General features: G+C 37.2%; 1 protein-coding gene across 1 annotated transcript in view; it reads right to left on the reverse strand.

The window, feature by feature from the left end:
* Positions 1–13,734, reverse strand: part of CNGB3 (cyclic nucleotide gated channel subunit beta 3) — a 243,675-nt gene that overhangs the window by 213,506 nt on the left and 16,435 nt on the right. Inside the window, exon 3 of the mRNA XM_029923457.1 lies at positions 8,076–8,155. The gene's annotated coding sequence lies outside the window, so the exon portion shown is untranslated. The remainder of the gene's footprint in view (positions 1–8,075; positions 8,156–13,734) is intronic.

The following is a 13,734-nucleotide window of genomic DNA, read 5'->3' on the forward strand; positions in this document are numbered from 1 at the left end:
ATCTATCGACAGGATCATATGGTTTTTATCCTTTCTTTTGTTAATGTGATGAATCACGTTGATGGATTTGCGGATATTGAACCATCCCTGTAACCCAGGAATGAATCCCACTTGATCATGGTGGATAATTCTTTTTATATGCTGTTGAATTCGATTTGCTAGTATCTTGTTGAGTATTTTTGCATCTGTATTCATTAAGTATATTGGTCTGTAGTTCTCTTTTTTGGCTGGGTCCCTGTCTGGTTTGGGTATCAAGGTGATGCTGGCTTCGTAGAATGAGTTTGGAAGCTTTCCTTCTATTTCTATTTTTTGGAATAGTTTGAGAAGAATGGGTATGAGCTCTGCTTTAAATGTCTGGTAGAATTCCCCTGGGAAGCCCCTCCCCTCTTAACTGTAGCAAGCAAACCATCTATTTGCTCTCTATAGTTGTTGTTGTTTCTTTTCTTTCTTTCTTTCTTTTTTTTTGGTTTGTCTCTCTCTTTTTTCTTTGTTCATTGGTTTTGCTTCATAAATTCCACAGATGAATGAAATCATATGATATTTGCCTTTCTGTGACTGGTTTATTTTGCTTAGCATTATATTCTCTAGATCCATCCATGTTGTTGCAAATAACCAAGATTTCATTATTTTTATGGCTGAATAATATTCCATTGTATATATACAACATCTTTTTTATCCATTCATCTGTTGATGGACATTTAGGCTATTTCTATAGTTTGGCTATTGTGAATAATGTTGCAATAAACATAGGGATGCAAAGATTCCTTCAAATGAGTGTTTTCATATTCTTTTTTTTTTTTTTTCTGTCACTGGCACTTTAATTGGAGATTGGGCTAAAGCAAGTACCCCCTCCCTTGTCCTCCCCGGAAGCTCCGGCTCTTCTCCCGCTCCATCGACCTGGCGTCCTCCATCTCAAGCCCTGGCAGCAGCGTCCGGAGCGGTCCGAGAAGGGAGGCGTGCAGTGCGGGCCGGGGAGAAAGTGCACTAGCAGGCCGAGCGCCGCCAGCGCCACAAGCAGCCAGAGTGCATGTGCGCTCGCGTACAGGGGATCCAGCCTGCGCGTTTTCATATTCTTTGGTTAAATACTCAGTAGTGTGATTGCTGGATGGTAAATTAGTTCTACTCGTAATTTTCTGAGGAATCACCATACTGTCTTTTACAGTGTCTACACCAGTTTGCATTCCCACCAACAGTGCATGAGGGTTCCTTTTTCTCTTCATCCTTGCCAACACTTATTTCTGGAATTTTTTATTTTAGCCATCTGACAGGTATGAGGTAATATTTCATCGTGGTTTTGATTTGCCTGTCCCTGATGATGAGTGATGTTGAGCATCTTTTTAGGTGGCTGCTGGCCATCCATATACCTTTTTTGGAGAAATGTCTGTTTATGTCTAGAATTTTCAATCTTTAAAAGTGATCACTGAAAAAGCAAAATCAGGTTTTTTTTTTAATTCAAGGTTTTGTTGGCATGTAGCAGCCAATGAAGAGATGTATAACTTAATATAGGAAGTGACACTGTTTACTAATTAAGTCAATGTGGAAAGACAGACCTATATGTTTAATTTTCCCAAACAGAACAAATTCTTCATCCCTTCACTTTAACTTTGAATTCTCAAGTTCTTTGGTTCCATTTTCACTTAGTTTGTGCTCTATTTATGACATTGTTCCTACAATGCTTGAAGGCATTGGAAGCTTGGAACTTACTATAGTCATCCATCGATGTAGTCAAAACTGTCTTCCCACAGCAGAGCAACTTTGACTACTTTCATCATTAAATTGTGTTTCTTTGTAAAGGCAGTTTCAACCCTTGTTTCACTGTCACTTTTAGGCCCTTACATTAATTGGACAAATGTTTCTTGGAGTCTCTTGGTTACAGAATCCATGCCATTTGGATAGGGAGCAAGGAAGTCTGCTTGGGATTTTTTCTCTCCATCTGTCTCTGCCCCTCCCCCACTTATGTGTGTGCACGTGTACTCTCTCTCTCTCAAAATATATAAACTTAAAACAAATTAAAAAAATAATGAGGGGATATTGGAAGAAGGGGTGTATTATGATATGGCTTAGCAAATCATAGCCATGAAAACTCCATTAAATAAATAAATAAATAAATAAATAAATAAATAAATAAATGTGAATTAAAGTTCAGTTAGGTCCACAAGAAAGAAGATATAGAACCTACTCAAATTTATAAGTAATGGGTTGTCATTGGTTACTAATAATTGAAAAATAATAGATGGGGCGGGGACCTGTTTCTCTTCTTGTAAACCTTATGATATACTTATTTATTATGGCCTTTGCCTTTTTTTAAATTATTTTTTTAAGAGAAGTTTTAGGTTTACATTACAGAGATTTCCCACATAAGCCCTGCCCACACACATGCAAATACTGCTCCTTTATCAGCAACCTCCACCAGAATAGTGTTTCTGTTACAACTGATGAATCTATACGGACATGTTGTTATCACCTGAGGTCCATAGTTTACACTGTGGTTCGCTTCTGGTGTATTTTCTGTGGGCTTGTACAAATGTATAAAGAGGTGTATTTGTTGTCATCGTATCATGCAGAGTAGTTTCTCTGCCCTAAAAATTCTCTGTGCTCTGCCTATTAATCTCTCCCTTTTCCCTAACACCTTTCAACTACTTATCTTTTCCCTTTCTCCAGTCTTGCCTTTTATAGAATGTTATATAATCGAAACCATACAGTATGTAACCTTTTCAAATTGACTTGTTTCATTTAGCAATATCCTTTTAAGTTTCTTACATGTTTCATAGATTGTTTTCATGGCTTGATAGTTCATTTCTATTTAGTACTGAATAATATTCCATTGTCTGATGGACCATTATTTATCCATTCACCCACTACAGGAGATCATGGTTGCTTCCAGTTTTGACAATTTGGATAAAGTTGTTATTACCATTTGTGTGCAGGTTTTTGTGTGGACAGAAGTTTTCAGCTCCTTCAGATAATTAAAGAGAATTGTGATTACTGGACTACATGTTAAGAGTATGTTTAGTTTTATAAAAAAACAGTAATTTTTTGTTTGTTTTCTTCCCTTTATAGAATACAGTATTTCAAAGATAGAGAGTATGTTTATTTATCTCAGTACCTGTCCCAATGTCATCTAGTTGAATCTTAACCTGAATAGCCTAACACACTCAGTAAAATCTTAAATTACATGTAAGTATACATGCAGTCTACACATATGTATACAATGAAGTGTTCTTTTGTTAAAAGCAAAGAATTCTGACCTTAATATGATTTTATAATAAGATATTTTAGCACAATTGTAAATAATCACAGCACTAAGATCAGTGTCAAAGCATTTCACTTTCCTGATAATCATTTTTAAAAAGTTCTTTAAGATGAGGGAGTTAAAATAAATGCTATTTAAGATATCTTCCAAATTAATATTCTAAGATGCTAGTTATCATGTTTCATTTATTTTGTGAAATTTAAATTAGGACTTAAAAGCACAGCATATAAAAATAATTGTACAGACTTGTTTTCTTAATGTTTATAGGAAAAAGAAGATTGACCTTAAATAACTAATATATCTATAGAACTTTATGAGACACTAATATATCTATAGAACTTTATAGGATACGTTCACAAAAGATTTCACTTGTTCATTGACAGATATACATGAGGGGAATGACACTTTGAATGTTAAGTAACTTGCACAAGATCTCAAAGCAGCTGAGCCACTGAACTTCCTGATTCTTGGGATAGGCTCTTTCTATCAAACCAATGCTGGTGCTTTGGAAAACTGAACTCCAAGGATGCTCTAAGTCCACCCTTGCTGTGATTAAAAGCTCTGTTTTTCCCTTTGACTTCTTTCCCTGTTTTCCAAACTGGCTAATCTGATGTGAAGAACTAGCTCCCATGGTGATTTCTAAATGCAGTGTCTGCTGCACTGATGTGGATGGATGCACACAGGATGGAGGATGGTATCAAGAGCTGTTAAAACTCTTTCTAGGAATAGAGAAAAAATATTTATACGCTTCTGGGGATATCACCATGAAATTCTGCCAGGGCAGGGAATTAGGTCATTGGTGAAGAATAGACTTTGCCAAGACGTAGTTTATTCAGAAGGGGTATTGATAGCAATATGCTAAAAGATTATAAACTCTTTTCCCTAGAAAAGAAGTGTGTGTTTTAACAGATTGTTGGAGCAGATGGAGATATGACATTCACTACCATAATTTACATTAACATGCTACAAGACAGATTTGCCTTGATAAAAAAAAAAGCTGAAACCCTGTCAAAGATTCAGAAACAGCTTTTCATCAATTCATTTCATCTCCCTGAAACTTGATTTGATTTAGTTTTGAAAAACAGGACACATTATAAATTTACACCAGGTATGATGATATATTGCAGCAAAGCCCTTTAAAATGTCCCATCTTCAAAAAATGTAATTCATAAAAATGATGATCTCTTGTTGCCAAATGTGTCTGTTTATTTCATTATGATGTTCCCAGCTTACTGAAATAGAACAGTGAATGATGCATCTGCTCAAGGAAGTGGAGTAACATTTAAACATCTGTCCAGTATTGTCACATATGTTTATACCTGTACTGAGAATTTTTCTTTAATCTTGTGGCCTCATGTTAATGGATTAAAATTCTTTTAGATTTTTCTTAATCAATTCAACACTAGAATTTTCTATACTTGACACTAATGATGTTCTCTTCATCTTGGAAGACTCAGTCTAATTTAAGCTATTCTGTTATTAACAGTACTTCAATTATTGAGATTATTCTAGAAATAGAAACATCATAGGGTCAAACAGATAGTATATAATTGTAAGCAAAGTGTGGAATAATGACTGTTCATGTGAGAAAAATTACCTGGCCAGTCTTAATAGTCTGTTTAGATCACAACTGGATATTTTACATAGGTGCCTTTCTTATACTACATGCTCAGAATATATATTAGGTGATTTGAGTTTACTTTTTTAAAAGATTTTTTTATTTATTTTGAGAAAGACAGACACAGAGTGAGTATGGGAGGGGCAGAGAGAGACAGATAATCCCAAGCAGACTCTGTGATGACAGTGCAGAGCCTGATTTGGGGCTTGAACTCACAGAACTGTGAGATCATGAGCTGAGATGAAACCAAGAGCCAGAGGCTTACCCAACTGAGCAACCCAGGTGCCCATGGGTTTACTTTATTGATGGGAGCATATAACCTAATGCTTAAGTAAATGAAGTTTTTCTGAGTTTTAGGGTTAAAGATGGACTAATGTTATGCTACTGAGTTTAAACTTAACTCATACAGTATTCGGGGTCTCAAAAATATAGGGCTGTTTCATAGTGTAGTTTTGACTGCTGTTTCACAGTGGCCTTGTCTTAATTTACACAATAATAAGCTGCTGGAATTTATTAAGTTGAAACATGAAAACCCATTTGTAGTTTACTACCATCACAAAAAAATGTATATAACAAAAACACATGCACTTTTGTTCTCTACTATATTGTATATAAGCTTAATTTTTATTCAACCAGTTAAGACTTGTTTATGAATTATCTTTCCCTAGTGAAAGTTTATTTATTTAAAAAATGTAATGTTTATTTATTTTTGAGACAGAAAGAGAAAGAGAGAGAGAGAGAGAGAGAGAGAGAGAGAGAGAAAGGGAGGGAGGGAGGGGGGGAGGGGCTGTGAGCGAGAGAGACACAGAATCCAAAGCAGGCTCCTGGAGGAGCTGTCAGCAGAGTCTGATGCTGGGTTCAAACTCACAGTAGAGTCTGATGGCGGGGCTCGAAATCATAGAATGCGAGAGCACGTCCTGAGCTGAAGTCTGGCGCTTAACTGACTGAGCCACACAGGCCCCCCTCAAGTGAAGATTTATGAACTTTGATGTAAACAAAGACATGTGGTGAGTCAGAATAAGACCAAGTAAATTAGTCAGTATGTTCAAGTCAGTTTCACATATGTCTGGGCTTTTATGTAGCTGTGCATCACTCCAAGGTAATGTACAGAGCTTACAGCACTTAATCTAAGGAAGCTACTATCACTAACGACAGGAAAATACTTTCATAAAACAAAGAATTTATACTTAAAAGATGCCAAAGTTCACAAGTCTTTCAAGGACTTAGGTAGGAAATAAGGTAGGCTCTGGATAATCTTTGGGAGATAAACAGTTTCTCTGCACTGAGTCACAGTAAGAATATTTCTGTTTAAGACGTAATATTTTAAATGACTGGAAGAGGAAAATCCCTGCAGTACCAATTAGAGTAGGAACATTACTCTTTTTGGCACATGCTAATAAACTATTTTTAAATGCAATTTTTTTAGTATAATCAAGACATAAGGATTGGGGCAGAATAATAACCTGTTTTTTTAGGCTGTGAAGCCTAGAATATGATCAAAGAAAAAAACTGAGGGAAATGATTTGGGACCTTGTAAGGAAATACAGATTGGTGTAGGGATGATTGAAAAAAAGCTGGAAGCCTGTTTAAAGGGGGATGGCCTGGGGTAATGCATTATGTATATCATTGTCCTGTGACCTCATCCCATAGATAATAAATCAGGGAAGACTAGAGAAAGAAGCAAAAACAATTTAGGGGGCCCACCTGGTCCTTTCATACGTTAATGCTCTTCAATCACACCTAATGAACACAATGCATATTGTAACCATTATTATCATTAAACAGAAGAAAAACTTCTATTTAGGAATCATAGAGATAGTTGTGGGTGAATGGGTAAAATTCCCACTATATATATATGTATGGTGTGTCCATAGAGTTGCATAGGGTATGTAGGCAGTGGGTGGGCTGCAAGGAACAGGGAATGGAGGTTGGAAGGTGGGTACTATGGGACTGTATTACCTGCATTGTATGTAAGCAAAGGAGAGCTATGGTAGATGTTATGTGACAATCTCTCTTTTTCCAATGCACAATTCCTTTTTGTGCATCGAGCCAGAGACTGAATATGGGCTTATGTTGTTGCCTTTTTAATTGGCATCTGTGCAATTTTCCCAGATACCACTTTTTCATAGACTCTCATGATAGGAATGATAAAATTTTCTTGTGAAATGCTCTCTCTGAAAGAGAAATGCATAATTCTAAACTGGGCATATGTTCTTAGCCAGGAATTGTTTCCAACTCACAACTAAATACAGGCTGAATTAGATACACTGCTTCTTTGAAATGTCTGTCATAGCGCTTAAAAAAACTCAATTGTTATTTATTCTATCACATTGGTAAGCATTCTAAATTCTTAGTCTCTGGTCTGAAATATCAGCCTTGTCTTCCATAGTTGGATTTTCATCCAAGCTACTAATATATTAGTGGGATATCAAAGTAGTGACCTGTTTGCTTATGTATCTACCTATCTGTCTGTCTGAATGGGAAAAAATACACATAAATACCACACTATAAAGAGTTGTGTGGGTTATGCCTGATCAAGAATATTTTATATTGATGCATAAGAAAGCAGTATTCAGACATTCTGTATTCAATCAATAGGTAGAGTTGTGCCCTTGGGAAAATCAATTACACTTTGCAGACTTTATTTAGTTTTAAAAGGGTGAGAAGGTACAAGATGGTGAGAAAATGGGATCACAACAGTGAGAAAACCGAAAAGGTGGCTTTAAGGAAGGTTTTATAGATGATTTGATAGGATTTAAAGACATCGGAAAAGAAATGGTTTGTGTGGGGGGGGGGTGCGCGTGTGCGCGCGCATGCTGTTTATGTATGTATCTGCGTGTGAACATGGATATGGTCGGTACATGTAGGGAACTATTAAGGGGGAGCCATGATAACTATCTTCGAATATTTAAAAGAAAAGTACCTGGATGAGGGATTAGGTCATTCAGCATAGTCAGGAGAAAAAACAAACAAACAAACAAACAAAAAAACCTTTTCTCAGCAGGTGGAATTAACAGATAACTAATTTTTGTTGTTTTTCAACATAAATTAGGTTGACAGATTTATCCTAATCTTAAGATTGAATGTTCAAACACTAGTTGGACAAGCAATTGAGTAACTGATGGTGAGGCAGTTATGAGCACTGACTGTGGTATCAGGCAGACCTTGATTTACCACTAGTTAAATCCTAATTTGACCACTTACCTTGCCTCTGGCAAAATCTTGAATACCTCTCAGTTTATTTTCCTACTCTGCTGGGGGAGAGCACAGGGTAAACACTGGACCTATTGTGAAGATGAAAAGAGGTAATACATGTGAAATTATTAGCATACTAAGTACTCAATACCTTTTTATATTATAAGAATATAAAAATTTTATATTATAAGAATATAAAATATAACTTCTTCTTATGAAAGTGGTTGGATATCATACAGAAAAATATGATGAGCAACACCAAACATGGCCTATTCTACCACCTAGATGATTTCTGTCAATGTGGAAAAAAATAATTGGTCCATATTGTTAGATAATTCAAATATACAGAAAAATATAAGGTGAAAAATAAAAGGTTCCCTCCTTCTCAGTTCTTTCATCCATGGTAGCCACAGACATGAGCCTTTCAAGAAAGTTTTCAGGTTTATACATAGAAAGTTTATAATGGTTTTGGATGCAACAGAAAGCTCAACCCAAACTGGATTAAATAATAAAAGGAGAGTACATAACTAAAATATCCAGAAGAACAAATTTAAGGGAAAAGTTTAATTGAAAAGTTTATGATGTTGGGACGCCTGGGTGGCTCACTTGGTTAAGCATCTGACTTTGGTTCAAGTCATGATCTCACAGTCCATGAGTTCAAGCCCCGCATGGGCTCTGTGCAGACAGCTCAAGAGCCTGGAGCCTGCTTCAAATTCTGTGTCTCCCTCTCTCTCTGCCCCTCCCTTACTCATGTTCTGTCTATCTCTCTCTCAAAAATAAAATAAAAACATTTCAAAAATTTAAAAATTTTAAACAAAAGTTTATGGTGTCATTAGGGCCCCGGGTATGAGTTTTTACCTCTCTTTTCCTCCATGCATTGCCTTTATTTTCAGATTGGCTTCCTGCTGATTAAAACAAGTAATTGCTGTAAGTCCAAATTGTTTGGGGGGAAAAAAACAAACAAACCCAAAACCACTTAGAGAAAATTCCAAGCATAACTTTTAATAGTCAACCTGAATCTAGAGTCTGGCTTAGTTCATGTGCACTTGCATGTACTAGTCTCTGTTGCTAGAGGAATAGCACTGCCAATTGGATTGCCCTGTATCACCTATTTCACCCTTGGAGCTGTGGGAGAAGTAGTTGTCCCAACTGAAATGGACTCCAAATGAACTGGGGACATTTGAAAAATGGAAAATGGGATATGGAAGATGGGGAAGCATTCTGGTTATCTCTTACTGTATAACAAATTGCCCCAAAAATCTGTGGTTTAAAAGAACTATCATTTTATTAGGCTTCCTGATTCTGTGTATGAGGAATGTGGAGAAGTCACAGTGAAAACAGCTTGTCTTCATAAGGTCTAATGTGTCAGCTGGGAATACTTGAAAGGCTAAAAACTGAAATCTTCTGGAGACTTCTTTACTCATGTTTCAGGAACCTAGGCTAGAATGTCATATAGGTAGGTGTCAGCTGAGACTATTGACCAGAGCACCTGCACAGAAGTGCCCTCTCTTTCTCTCTCTCTGTAACTTAAAGGAAACTTTATTCAGTCTTCTTTTTAAGCCAATCTGGTTTAAAAATGAGTGGAGGTTGAGAAGAAAGAACAGGAATTCAGAATTCTAACAGACAACATCAGATGGAAAGAAAGACAGGAAGGAGGATGCGCACTGGGCAGAGACTTCCATGTCAGATCTTCTCCATCTTGGAAATGAGGTTGCCACAATGAGGTCATTGTTTTCTTTAGTCTTTTCCTCAGTAGTCTTCTTTAGAGAGTGAATGTGCATCTGCTCCTTCCTCAGGCTCACCTGGAAGACCAAAGCCTCATTTTGGGCCTTGTTCCAGACCTGAGTGATGTCCTCAATTGGCAGTGTGAGTTTCCTTTCTGTGTGAGTCTTTAGCACTCGGTATTTCCAGCCTTCCTTTTCAACTATTACTATTTAATCCTAAGTACACATCTTCAGTGATTTATTACTATTGTGGTAGCCTTTGATCAATTCCTTCTTTTTCTCAAACCATTTGAAGAGGTCAGAGAAAGATTTTTCCATTGAGTTTATATCTGCAGTAAGTTTGCCTTTTTCTTTCAGAACCTTTGGATTTGGAGAAGTTACAGTTCAAAACGATGATGTAGAAAGATCCAGGGACCACCTCTTCCCATGAACACAATGAATGTGCCACTATATATGAAACACTTCCTGTGAAAAATCCTAAAAATTGTCAGAGCAACCGCTATACATCTGGAGAATGAGAGAAGGCCCATATCGAAGCAGTTTCAACTCCACATTGGGCACCCCCTCCTTTTAACACCTGCACCTAAGAGATGAGACCCCAAAATATCTAGCTTTGAAAACCGAGGAGACCCACAAAGCTATAACAACCTGAGAAATGACTCTTAAATGGTTTGTGCACTAGGACTCACCTGCCTCAGGGCCCAGCACAGAAGCATCTGATCAAGAGATGTCCATACTTTATGTGATTGAGGCTCATTTGCTAATCTTAAAGTGTGGCCTGGGGGGCAAGCATCTAATTTAGCACACAATGACATATGCCAGGGGCATGCTGGCTGGTGGGTACCATCTTCTGTTCTCCCCTGCCTCTCTCACTGGGTGTTATCTCTGTTTTTCCTCTTTTTCTTTTTTCCTGTAGGCACCGTCTATATACTCCCCACTCTGCTTCTTTCCAGCTGGTGTGTGTCATCTTTGTGCTCTAGCTGGCAGGGGCATCTTCTTTTTTAAATTAATTTTTTTCCTTCTTCTGGTGGATGATATATATGTATATATATACATATATATGTGTGTGTGTATATATATACACACCATATATGCTCATATATATGAGGGCATATATGCTCTCCTTCTGCCTCATTTCAGTTGGTAGGTGCCATTTTTAAGCTCTCCCTCTGCAGTACTCCAGAGAACCAGTATCTCCCAGAGGGGAGCTTTTATATGTGTCTCGTGCCCTAGGTTTTGAGCTATTGCCCTGAGGAAACACCTTAATCACCTGGCTGTAAAAGCCGGAGGAACTTGGGATCCTGGATCCTATGAGCTGGTAACAATTGAAGAGACAGTTCTTGGTAGATTACCTACCCCCAGGGTATTGCACAGTTGGCTGACTGAAACATACCTCCTGTCTTTCTCTGAAAGAAGCCTATTTGCTTAATGAGGAGCTTTAACCTGAGAGCAGGTTTCTGGTTTGTCATTCAACTGGGGGCCTAAAGAGGTGCTCTTAGGGAATGGAGGTCAGTGGACACAATCATTGCAGGCTCCCTCTGCCTTCCTCCAGCTTGCCAACATCTCCCAGAAAGGAGATTAAACCCTTGCTGGCACCTCAATTTTTGCTTGTTCAAATACAATGAAATCCATTATCAGTGTATACTCATAAAATTTCCAAGGATATTTGGAATGGAAGACATGTTTTTTCATCTGTTATTTTGCAAGTTTTTGCTTAATTATTCTTTACAGTGTTATTACTATGGATCCAATAATGGAATAGCAAAGCATGTGGGAGAAGAGACATGGAAAGGGAATCACATGCTCAACAAAATGCATTTCTAATTGACTTAGTTTGATGCTGCACAGATGACAAGAGTGGAGAAATAACATCTTTATCTTTCTGCAGACGAAATGAGGGCTAGAGGTGAATTCAATGCCAGTAACTGCACTATCACCACAATTAGTTCTCTCAAATATATTACATCCATTTCCACTACCAGGTGAATTTATGCTTAAGTGTGAAAATCGCACATGAAAAACAATATGTGAAAATGCTAACTTTCTTTTAACAGCTTTTAAAAGATAACAGCATGATGGTTCAAATCCATTATCTGAATTATCAACTGGTCAAGTTCATATTCTGATCTCTATTGATGCCTGTCACTACACCACCGTGAGGTTACCAGGAATGAAAAATCCTATTTTAAAATAGGGGGAAAAGTGCCCTCCATGCAACTCCATTGGAGAGAAAATGAACAAGAGTGAGAGTGAGGCAGAAAAGGCTAAAAATAGATTATGGGACAATAAATGGCAGAAGCAACAAATCTCTGAATGTGAATTTAAGTTTGCAACTTAAATTTACATTATTTTAGGAACTTTCATCTGATAAAACCATATGGAGTACTACTACTCTATATGATGTCCAATTATAGCATATTGTCTATTACTTAATAATTATATTTCTGATAACTTTGTCATGAGTGTTTCTTTGGAGTCAAAGTGTCAAGGTGAAAAATGTAGTGTACTTAAATTATTTTTGGTTACTGAATTGCAAAAAAACTATGCTTTAAACAAGTTATGTGAGTTATTTTTTCATTTAAAAAAATTAATATTTTTATTTATTTTTGAGAGAGAGACAGACAGGGTGAGCAGGGGAAGGTCAGAGAGAGAGGGAGACACAGAATCTGAAAACAGGCTCCGGGCTCTGAGCTAGCTGTCAGCACAGGGCCTGATGTGGGGCTTGTAACCACATGTCCCGAGATCATGACCCGAGCCTGAGTTGGATGCTTAACCGACTGAGCCACCCAGGCGCCCCTCTTTTTTAGAAACCTTTTGTAATTAATACTTAAAAACATTTTTTAATGTTTTATTTTTGAGAGCCAGAGAGCAGAGGAGGGCAGAGAGAGAGAGGGAGACACAGAATCTGCAGCAGAACCCAATTCCAAGCTGTCAGCACAGACTTCGAGATCATGGCCACTCAGGTGCCCCTAATTAAATACTTCTTTAGAGGAATATTTTAGCTATTGATTATTCTAAAACTTTATGGATTACATTAAAAAATTATTTTTGTGGGAGAGGGGGGAGAGAAAGAGAGAGAAAAAACCATGACTGGGGGAGGGGCAGACAGAGAAAGAGACACAGAATTCAAAGCAGGCTCTAGGCTCTGAGTTGTCAGCAGAGCCAGACATGGGGTTCGAACTCACAGACCTCAAGAACATGACCTGAGCTGAAGTCAGATCATGGGACTGAGCCACCCAGGCTCCTCTGGACTACATTTTTAATGGAACAGAATATAACAATTGATTTACCTTTCATAACCCATATATTGAAATAAAATGAGAAGCAAAAACATCATATATTTGCAATGATTAATTCAGTCCTATGACCTACATAGAATAGATTGGAATGTTTCATATTTGGTTAAATATTCATCAAAATGATGCATTCTGTATTATTAATTTAATCAGAACTTACAAAATTTACTATAGGCTGAATTCATCCTCTTATAGAATACTTTCAAATATTATGATATTACATGGCTTTCTCTAAAATGAATGTATTTTCCATTTTTTACTCTTTTTAGACTTTAAAATATTTGACTGTTTAAAATAAATCTATTTAAAAAATCATCTTGGTGCCCAAAATGATTCTCTAGCACACGGATCAGACAAGAAAAAGTAAACAGATTGCTAAAGAAGATGTCTAAATAGAGGCTATATTTACACATTAAAAGAGCATTATTTAAAATAAGTTCCCTTCGGACTTCTGGGGAAGATGGCCAAGTAGGAGGATCCTAGGCTCATCTCACAAGGGTATACCTAGATAACACCCATATCAGTGCAAATAGTCCAAAAAGAGGACCTGAAGACTGGCTTAACAGATTCTCCACTGCTAAATGTAGAGAAGAACCCATGACAAAGATGTTAGAAAGTGCAGAATCAGGGTTGAGAGCCAAACTCACC

Source organism: Suricata suricatta, chromosome 15 (genome assembly GCF_006229205.1).
Source record: "Suricata suricatta isolate VVHF042 chromosome 15, meerkat_22Aug2017_6uvM2_HiC, whole genome shotgun sequence".
Taxonomy (NCBI): Eukaryota; Metazoa; Chordata; class Mammalia; order Carnivora; family Herpestidae; genus Suricata; species Suricata suricatta.